Source organism: Physeter macrocephalus, chromosome 9 (genome assembly GCF_002837175.3).
Source record: "Physeter macrocephalus isolate SW-GA chromosome 9, ASM283717v5, whole genome shotgun sequence".
Lineage (NCBI taxonomy): Eukaryota > Metazoa > Chordata > Mammalia > Artiodactyla > Physeteridae > Physeter > Physeter macrocephalus.
Genome location: NC_041222.1, coordinates 55,492,227 through 55,502,446, shown reverse-complemented (window position 1 = coordinate 55,502,446; position 10,220 = coordinate 55,492,227). Strand labels below are relative to the sequence as shown.

At 37.1% G+C, this 10,220-nt stretch overlaps 1 long non-coding RNA gene across 1 annotated transcript in view; it reads left to right on the top strand.

The window, feature by feature from the left end:
- The window catches only part of LOC114486882 (uncharacterized), an 8,907-nt gene extending 3,422 nt beyond the window's left edge, over positions 1–5,485 (top strand). The window contains exons 2-3 of the long non-coding RNA XR_003681272.1: positions 1,439–1,509; positions 5,330–5,485. This is a non-coding gene — a long non-coding RNA (uncharacterized lncRNA). The remainder of the gene's footprint in view (positions 1–1,438; positions 1,510–5,329) is intronic.
- The last annotated feature ends 4,735 nt before the right edge of the window (positions 5,486–10,220 follow it).

Here is a 10,220-nt window from a genome sequence, read left to right as displayed (position 1 = left end):
TGCATCGGCAGGCGGACTCTCAACCACTGCGCCACCAGGGAAGCCCTAAGAGGACTTCTTATGATTAAGCAGATCTTGGTGGCCTTGAAGAATTATTTGGCATTGATGTCTATAAAAATGTAATGCTTTGGAATATATTTTTATTACAAAAGTGAGAAAAGGAGGAATTTTCTATATGGGAGGCATCATACTCACTATTTTGCATGTTTATTTTCAGCATTTTTCTATACCTCTTTGTATGTTGCAATTGGCTCAAGTCTAAAAAGATAGTTTTCTACATTCAGCTACTGCAATGTTTAGATAATTTAAATGTACTGTTAGGAATCAGAGAGGATAAACATTCTCTCCTTAAAAGGACAAACAATTGCAAAACGGTAGTTGCTTAACTTAATATTCCTAGTTCAGAAATTAAGATGCAGTTGTTATTTGCAGGAAATTACTGAGAAACTATTCCACAATATCTAACCTATTGACTTGACTTTTCAACTGTCTAAAGGTACACGATCAGCAGGCACCTAAAGTAATTTGTTAAACTCTGTCAGCCTTTAAATTTATCTTCATTTGGCTCTGTATGCCACGATATTAAATGTAATGCTTAGTTACATTAACATTTTCATTCATTCATATTTATACATTACATACTATGTTTAGGTAGATCTTGCAATAATTCAAACATAACTCAGATATAAACTTTATATTCAGTAGTTTATAATTTATTAAGTAAGAGATGCTATGAACCCAAATAATTACAAGACAGGTTAGAAAGCTGTAGGTTGTATTTTAAATCACTGAGATACAATTGTTATAGGCTTTAGAGGTATGAAAGATTAATTCCAGCTGGGAAAATGAGGGAGGACTTCATGGATATGTGACAGTTGGATTCAGAGGATGGATGGGATTTGGATAAATGGAGATAATGAAGAAAGGAATTCCAAACAAAGCGAAGAACAGATGCCTGGCAGCCTTTAGAAACAGTTTGGAACAAGAAAGACTTATTTTCAAATGTTAGGTCTGAAATTATTATATACCTATGTACACATTATTTACATTGTAAGCTATGTAATTATTTACATTGCTGTTTTCCCCAAAGTGTGCTATAAAATTGGATAAAAATGCACTGCAAAACAGAAATTTAAAAGTTTGAATTTCTTCCTATAGTTCTATTCTAAAGGCAAGTATAAAGCACATATCCTTTGGAAAAGAGAACCAGGTGATATAAAAATTCCAGAGGAGGGCAGCAAAGATAAAGACAGTAGAATTAACTCAAGTGGAAAGAACAGAGAATCCTCTTTTACAAATTCCATTATTTTCACAGTAGTAAGCATCTCTAAGGTGGATCATCTGTTAGCTTTAAATTATTAATTGGTTTGCAAAAATAAAAAAAATGAAAGCACACATAATTGGTCTCTTTCTTGGTTTTCTTTTACTCCTTTGAAAGACTTATGGTTGTTCGCACTCCTAAAGGATGTTACAAGAGAATTACTCCAGCTGAAACCAATACTAATTCAGGTAGTCCTTTATTTGTTAACTATTGAATGTCTACTATGTGCTTACATTGTATTATGTGGTAGGGATATGATATATAATTTCATTGACAAAATAATGCCTGATTTCATAAAGTTCATACCTGGTTGGTAAATTATTTACTTTACTTATAAATGAACTGGATTGAGCATTATACTCTGACAGCACAGTCATACTCTGATATGAGAATGGAATGAAACCATTGCTGGCAAACCAGACCTTGGGTTGAACTCTGAATATACCCAGGGGAAAGTATGGAATTTAGGGACCATTTTGTAATGATAAAACATAAAAAGTTTGTGACCTTATATTGAATTAGAAGGTTGTCTGGTTCCTACCTAAAATTTCAGACTAAAGGATACATTTTTCCCACTGTGAAGGAGGGTGTTGTTTAGGCTGTGATATCTGTATATTGCTACCAAAAACTACGTATGGAATAGAGCTATAAAATACTAGATGGTCATAAAGTATGGAAAACGTGTTCATATAATGTTATTCAGCATATATGTTGAAATGTAATATTAATAAACCCACATATGTGTATGTATACCATTATATATATTCACCTATGTTTCCAGACTTTACAGCCACTCTGTCGAATGGTTCACATTTAATTATTTGAAGGTAGCTGTATTTGACCATGCTTTTTTCTGACTAGTTGAAGACTGATGGAAGTAAAGTCAAAAGCTACTTTTTAAAGCAAAGTTTGTAAAACAAGAAATGATTTTTTTAAAAAGAAAAATAAGGAATAGAGAATACAGCATAAGCTTCTTATTATTCAGTCTTTTGAAGACTGTGGCTGATTCCTGAATTTCCAAACTCATCTCCCACTTTACCCTCCCCCTGTCTTATTCTCTCGCCCTATTGGGCTGCCTGCTCACAGCCCACAAACACTTGATGTGCTCTCCCACTTCCCGTACTGTGTCTCGAGCTCTTTCTATAGGCCTGAAATAATCTTGCCTCTTTTTTACCCATTGAAATCCTTTGTATCCTTCATGGCTCAGACCAAGTGCCACTCCTTTCTCTATGTGTCATACCAAAAATGTTTGCCAAATTCTAAATGATCCACAAGTCAATTGTTCTCTGTGCTCCCAGGTCACTTGCCTGGTTTTTTCAGCATAGGATTTAATTAAAAGGTTTTAACAAACAAAATATTCTCATCAATTATTAGAGCCAATTTGTGAAAAGCTACTTCAAATTTTGTGCATTTGTGGTCTCTTATTTATCAGTGAAAATCTTGGTTTCATATAAATTTTTAATCTTGTCAAAAAAAGTTGATTATCTAAAGAATAATGTGCTCAGGATAGTAGAATGTTCCTGTTAATTGAGAATTATAAACGTTCAAGAGACTAGAATAAAGCCTCCTCATTTTCAAAGGGTAAGCTCTAGAAATACATGTGAATAAGTAAACCTATTAATCTTGCAGGGGAAAAAAAACACATTCTTTTGGGGTTGGGCTGCTATCATCTGAACTATAGGTTGTAGCCCATTCTTGGTGGTTGAAATAAATTTAGTGTCATTAACATTATGAAATAGATATACCATAATGTGATAGATTAACATTTACTAGAAAACGTTAAGAGTATTACATTTAATAATAAGAAGGGTTTTGTGGCCAGTGTAGTTCAGTTATACAAATATGCACACGTGTGTTATAGATACATAAATAATATGTATTCCTTACTGGGTGTCATGGTCAAAATGTTTGCAGAACACTTATCTGCAGGGTATCTGAAAAAAAGCTAGTACGTACTAGGTGCTTTCTGCTAGAAGAGCTCTTTGGAGCAGAAAGGGTTAGGCAGCACTGGCTGGTTAAGACATTAGCTGGTAGGAAGTGCCAGAAGTATTTAAAATCACAAAGGTTTCCAAGCTAAGAACACATTGTGCGTAATTCAAATTTTTTTGATGATTCACCGACCTTTTATAAATTTTGTGAACCACATAGTCATTATCATGATTATCAATTATTAGTATCGAGCAGTGTTCTGGGAAGACCGAGCTAACAGTGTGCCTTAGTTATTAAAAGACTGGAGAGTTTCCTGTATGTGGATGTAAGCCAGGTTAAAATAAAAGGATTATTCTTTTCCCCATGGTTTATAGAGGGTGCATTCCATGCCCCTGAATACAGAGGGGGGAACTAGTTAAAATGAGAATTTAGGCCCTTTTTGCTTCAGAAAATTTTAAAATATCAGATAATGAAAGAATAGAAGGCCTGTCTTAGAGCAGAGGTTTTTAATTAGTGGTCCACAAGCCACATTCAATTATCCATATTTTTCCTTTGATATTTTTATTGTTTCAGTGGCAATTATTTTTTTTGAAAGAAATTACTTTGGTATTAAATCATGCTATGGAAGCAAGTTTTCACACACACAATCGTATTATGGTACGAGAAGCTACTCTATAATTTGGATAGTTGTAATCATCATGTTATGATGTTACAATGTGTACAATAGCCTTCCATTTATAGGAATTAAATAAAACATATCCTGCATTATGCTTGGGGACATCTGTCTTCCTTTGCATTTAGTCCACTTAACTAGAAAGTGTTAGAAAGAGAAATGGGAAGGAAAGCCACACATTAGATCACAGAAGCACTGCTGTGAGGCACCACTCACAGATGGTAAGGTTCTTGACAATGGAAAAAAGAAGCCAATGAACTTGAATGTACGTGACATTTTACCACCTTGAGGATACGCTGACATATGTCTGTCTTCCCTGGGAGAAGAATTTTCAACTTGAGATGCATGAAATTTGAAAAAAAAATCATGTGTGTTGCAACAGTAAAACTTTATTCTGAATGTGGCTCAGAGCATCCCTTAATAAAGGAAGCCACAATCTGAAGGAACTTAGTGAAGCAGTGGATGATTTGTAACCAGGAACAAGAGAAAAATAGGAAGCAGTGCCTTGGTCATCCAGTGTCATCAACTCCAGTGTTCGTGACATTTCTTTTATAACTTAGAAGAAGGTCGTAGAAGAATTGGCAACAACAGAAAGAGATTGTTCTTGTCTCTGAGTGAAACCAGCTTCTGGTTTTCATCCGCTATGTGCATGCTAATGTCATTAAGGAAGAATTCCTATTTCTGTGCATCTCACTGGGAATATTCAGAGGTCTTCAAATGGTGTAAAGTTTCTTTGCCAAGCAAAATTTTGTCTGGGTAAAACTCTTGGTATTTTGTGTGTGGTGTAGTACCTAAAGAGTTTGGCAGCCTTTATACTTAGTGACTTAGGTGAAGAAAAGAGCTTCACTCAGCGTTTTGATTTACGACTTTTCTACATCAGGATACATTGTAATAAAAATAATACTGCCAGCAATCCCACAATAGGCCTCCTCTCCTTCATGAAAGTTGCTGATGATGTGAGAACTGGGGCCATAAATCATCATCTTGTCAATGAAGGAACAAAATAAACAGTTCTTATCTCCTTCACAGAAGTATACTGACTTCTTATAGGTCATGTCTTGATATGCTTCACTGATCTTTGGGCAGAAGTTTCACTTTTGAATCCCACGAAATGCCTTGAATAATTTGATAAGAATTATTCATAATGTGGCATACGTACAGATTTGGCCTTATAAATGCATTCATTCAGTGTATTTTTTTTTTTTTTTATAAAGAGATACATCTCCTGTTACAAGGCCCTACAATCAGTGTTATGGATGTTGCTGAAACACTCAGATCTTTTTTGCTCGACTGACATTTTGGGAAAAGAGATCAGAAGACCATTGTGTGGGATTTCTAGTGCTAAGAATGTGCTTCCTTGGCTGGCCCAGAGGGTGACACTGCCTTGTCAATTTCTTTGCCTATAGAAACCTGCAGACATCTAGAAACAGCCATCACACTTGAGATTTACAACTGCCGAGAAGACCTGAGGTTGAAAATATGGATTTTCATTCCTTCCTCACTGATATGGTGAACACTGAAGAGGCAGATGTTGTGAAAGACTTCAATGCAAGGTCACTGCACTCAGCCATATGCAGTGGCCTTGCCTCAGTAATTTGAAGCCAAAAGAAATAAATTTAGTTCAGGTGGTCTTGAAGAATTCTGAAGTCCCTTGACTTAGTCTTCCTTGCATGATAAAGTGAACTGTAGGATATCTACTTTTCTTTGCTCTTATGTCCTTTGGTGGGTCCAGACACTGGGGGCTTATGGGCATCCACTTAAAAGATAAGATTAATAGAATGTAAAGGATTATATAAAAGATAACGTACATATTTCCATGTAAAAGACCATGCCATACTTTGAACTTCCTGTTCAAGTTCTAAAGTTTCATTTCTAACCTACACATTTTTGGTTTGTCAGATACATGTAGGCAATCAGTAGCTCCAGTATAGGCAGTAAGTACCCCCAAGCCCAACAAATGAAACTCTTCAAAGAATTTTCATCCGAAAAAACAAGTATATAGTAAATTATATATGAAGGCTAAATTATAGTGATACATTTTCAGAAACATTTTTTTTTCCTTAAAAAAAAAGACCAGGCGTAAGAAAGCAAACTTAATGGACTTGAACTGCAAAGCTGCTTTGACTTCTATCTAGAGCTCTCAAGCTTGAGGAATCTTGACATTTGGTTAAAAAGAAAACCAATCTGTGTAAAATAGCATATGGAAGTTTCACCAAATTATTATAGTTTTTGATGTCTGATGTTAGAGATGCATTGGTAGATTGATTGCAGAAATGACCCCAATAGTCCACACTTTGCTGTATCTATGCCATTTGGAGTTTAATTTTGCAGCTCTTCCATACAAAGGTGAGGTCTGTTTCCATGTCCTTCAAGTCTAGACCAGCCTTATCAGTTCCTTAGGCTAAAGCATATGGTGGAAATGGTGGCATGCCAGTTCTGAATTGAGGCCCCAAGAGGCCTTACAAGTTTCTACTCACTCTCTTCAACCTTTGCTTTGCCATGAGAAAAGACCACCATGGCAGAGCAGAGTTCAGTCATGTCTCTTAGGCCATCTTAGAGTATTAAGCCTTCAGTTAACCTATGAGTTGAGTTCTGATGCATGAACAAGCCCAGCTGAAATTAGCTACGCCTAGCTTAGGTCAGCAGAACAGCATAGCTGGCCCATAGACTCATGAAAAATAAGAAATGATTGGTATTTTAAGTCACTAAGTTTGGGGGTGATTACTCAACTATAGCTAAGTAATACAGAGGTCTAAATAGATTGTACCAACTTTTAAAAAATAAGAGAGCTAGTATAATAATAGATGGCGACAGAAGGCAACTAGGCTTACTGTGATCATTTTGTAATGTGTATAAATATTGAATCACTATGTTGTACACCTGAATTCATATAATATTGTATGTCAATATTCAATTTAAAAAGAATTAAAAAATAATAGATGCCGTGTAAGGTATACTATCTACAAGACACTTCGTATATATTATCTTTTTTTTTTTTTTTTTTTTCCAGTATGCGGGCCTCTCACTGTTATGGCCTCTCCCCTTGCAGAGCGCAGGCTTCAGACGCGCAGGCTCAGCGGCCATGGCTCACGGGCCCAGCAGCTCCGCGGCATGTGGGATCTTCCTGGGCCGGGGCACGAACCCGCGTCCCCTGCATCGGCAGGCGGACTCTCAACCGCTGCGCCACCAGGGAAGCCCTATATTATCTTTTTAACTCTTACACAGGATACTCTTTCCAATGTATTATACTGAATCTCTATAGTAACATACCTGAATTCTTAAGATATGTCTTGACATTTTCCACAAGTGTACATTTTTTTTAAAGGAAGACTCCTATCCAGCCACATGTACTAAATTTGTACTAAATTTGTCAAGACACTTGTATTAAGTTGAGAGATGAGAGAAAAGTGCTCATTAAATGTTTCATTCAGGGGCTTCCCTGGTGGCTCAGTGGTTGAGAGTCCGCCTGCCGATGCAGGGTACACGGGTTCGTGCCCCGGTCCGGGAAGATCCCACATGCCGCGGAGCGGCTGGGCCCGTGAGCCATGGCCGCTGAGCCTGCGCCTCCAGAGCCTGTGCTCCGCAACGGGAGAGGCCACAACAGTGAGAGGCCCGCATACCGCAAAAAAAAAAAAAAAAAAATGTTTCATTCATTTTGTACATCCTGTATAACCTTTTTTCATTTTTGGTAATATTTCTAATGGTACACGCAGAGTTGTTTCTCGCTTTCTACACGCATGCATATAAAAAGCAAGATGAAACAAAATCCTGAAAGAGAAAATGACTCTGGAAACCTTTTCATACACCTTTTCAATTTTCAGAGAATCTTTATAATTTCCCCTAGCAAATTTTGGTTGCTCTAAACACGTATAATAGCTGACACAATGAATTAGAAAATAATTTATTAGAATTTTGTCTGATATACATCTAACAGATAACCATGAGTACCTTGAAGATGGCCCAGTATAGAAAGAGCAGAGACACAACATTGGTTAGAAGTGAAGCAGTAGGTTGCACTTTCTCAACTCTTTGGATAAATATATAAGTGGTTTTGGAGGATGATGCAAATAATCTAATCATTTACAGCAAGGGAACGAAATTGTGTTCACTATTCTTGTATAATTATCCCATCAGATTGTCCCCCAAATGTTTCCTTGGTTTAGTGTGATCTAGAGGAAATGAAAAACCTTTGAGAATTCTAACAGACGTCGAGAATGCTAACAGACTGGAAGAAAAGTGGAGAGAAAGGAGAGGAGAAATGGGAGGAAGAACCAGGCACAACAATTTTTTAAAATGGCCTGGATGCTTGCCATGACACAGGGGCTGTAATGATGAATAAGAAAGTTGAGAGAGAAAAGTATTCTTTCTTTGTATACAGCCAAGTGTTAAGGCCACAGGCTCTACTCTAAGTTGGATGTCAAACGAAGGTGTTGGCTGGTACGGCTATATAAAAAGTCAAGTCTTACGGGCTTTATTAGTACTCTTAGCAGACTGAGACTGAGCTCTTGCCAATGTGGAAGCCATCCAGATTCAAGAGATAAGTGTCCTGAGTAGTCAAGTTGTCTCTGAAATCTGAAGGCCACTGAGTGCGTGGTACGCTGGTTTTCAGTCAGAGTGCATTTAAGCCTGGGTGATCATAGTTTACTTGGGTGCATAGAATTCTTAGGTTATGCATGTGTGTGTGTATATATATATATATGATATATATGTGTGTGTGTGTGTGTGTGTGTGTGTGTGTGTAATGTGCCTGGAAACTCTAAGTTTATTTTTCTTTGTTAAACTTCTTTAGTAACTTCCCTTCCTCCTAGCCAGGAAAAGAAGACATTAAAATTTTAAATCCACTTTGTAACCACATCTGTAGAATTATTGAATCTGAACTATGTATGTGTTCTTTGGATTCAGATTTTGCTTTTCACTCCAGACTGCTCAAATGAATGGGAATTCTGTCTGGGGTAACCATATTCCACTTAATGCCAATGCTTTTGTAGCTCATTCAGGCAGACTCAGTAATTGGAGTTATCTTACAGCAGGAACTAGGCCAACAAGTTCAGGTCCAGACTGGTTGAATATCTTACTCTGGAAATCCAAGTCCAAGTTGAAGATTAGGCCTCAAGTTGATAGTTATTCCATCCACTGCTCAGGGTTTTGAATCATATTACCTCTGCAGAACTCCATTTTGGAGCAGGAAGAGTAGAGATATATATGTCAAGTGTTTAATCAACTACTTCCATTTTAAATTCTCAGTGACCTCTGGAGGGAAAGAACAGAACTGTCAAACTAGAGAAAAGAGAATGGGAGGGTACATTTTGAGGTATGCTCTTAGAATTGGGCTCTTAGCTCTAGCACTTACTTGCAGTGCTGCTTCAAAAAAATCTGAACATCTTGAGCCCTATCAGTTTCACTTGTAAAATGCACATGATAAACACCTACCTTTGGAGGTTATTGTAAAGATTAAATTTTAATGTGCATACAGTGCCAGAACGGTGGCTTACATTTAGTAAATAGTTAATTCAAGGCACATTTACACTTCTGGTTTCTAATTCTAGTAGACATTGATTTCTACCCTTCACCTTTAAATAAACCAATGAACCACTGCCACAATGTCCCTGCCTTTATTATTGGGATTTTTATTTCCTTTAGAGTTTTAAGGATTATTTTATATATGAAAAGGCTATATATTATTTAGAATTTTGTCTAGGCTGCTCTAATAAAAACATTGGCTTAACCAAGAGAGAGTTTTATTTATTTCATCTACCTCTCTTGTAACAGTTCAGGGTAACATATTTAGTGGCTTAATGGAGTTGGCAGGTCTAAGTCCTCCCATCTTCCAGCTATGCTCTCCTAAGGCGTTATCTTCGGCCAATAGTTGACAGATAAGATGGCTTGCCTCACATCTTTACTCCAGCCAGTGAAACATGGGAAAGAGAAATGTACAGGTATGTCCATCCCATTTAAGGGCTACTTTTAACTAACACACACACACACCAATATCCTGTTTTCAAGACCTTAGTCACATGGGTTACATCAAAATGGAGAGGAGATTGGGAACTGTGGCCTGGGGTTTTTAGCTAAGAGATCATGTTCAGCTAAAACACCTACTAGTACAGAAGAAGCGGACAATGACATGGTAATACGTGGAGTGGGAGGTGGCTGATTAGTAGTGTCTGACAAAATGTGTTTGTTTGGGAGGATGAGTGTTCATAGATGATACAAATGGTAACTGTGGAAAGGTTGTTTTTTTTTTTTTTTTTTTTGCGGTATGCGGGCCTCTCACTGCTGTGGCCTCTCCCGTTGCGG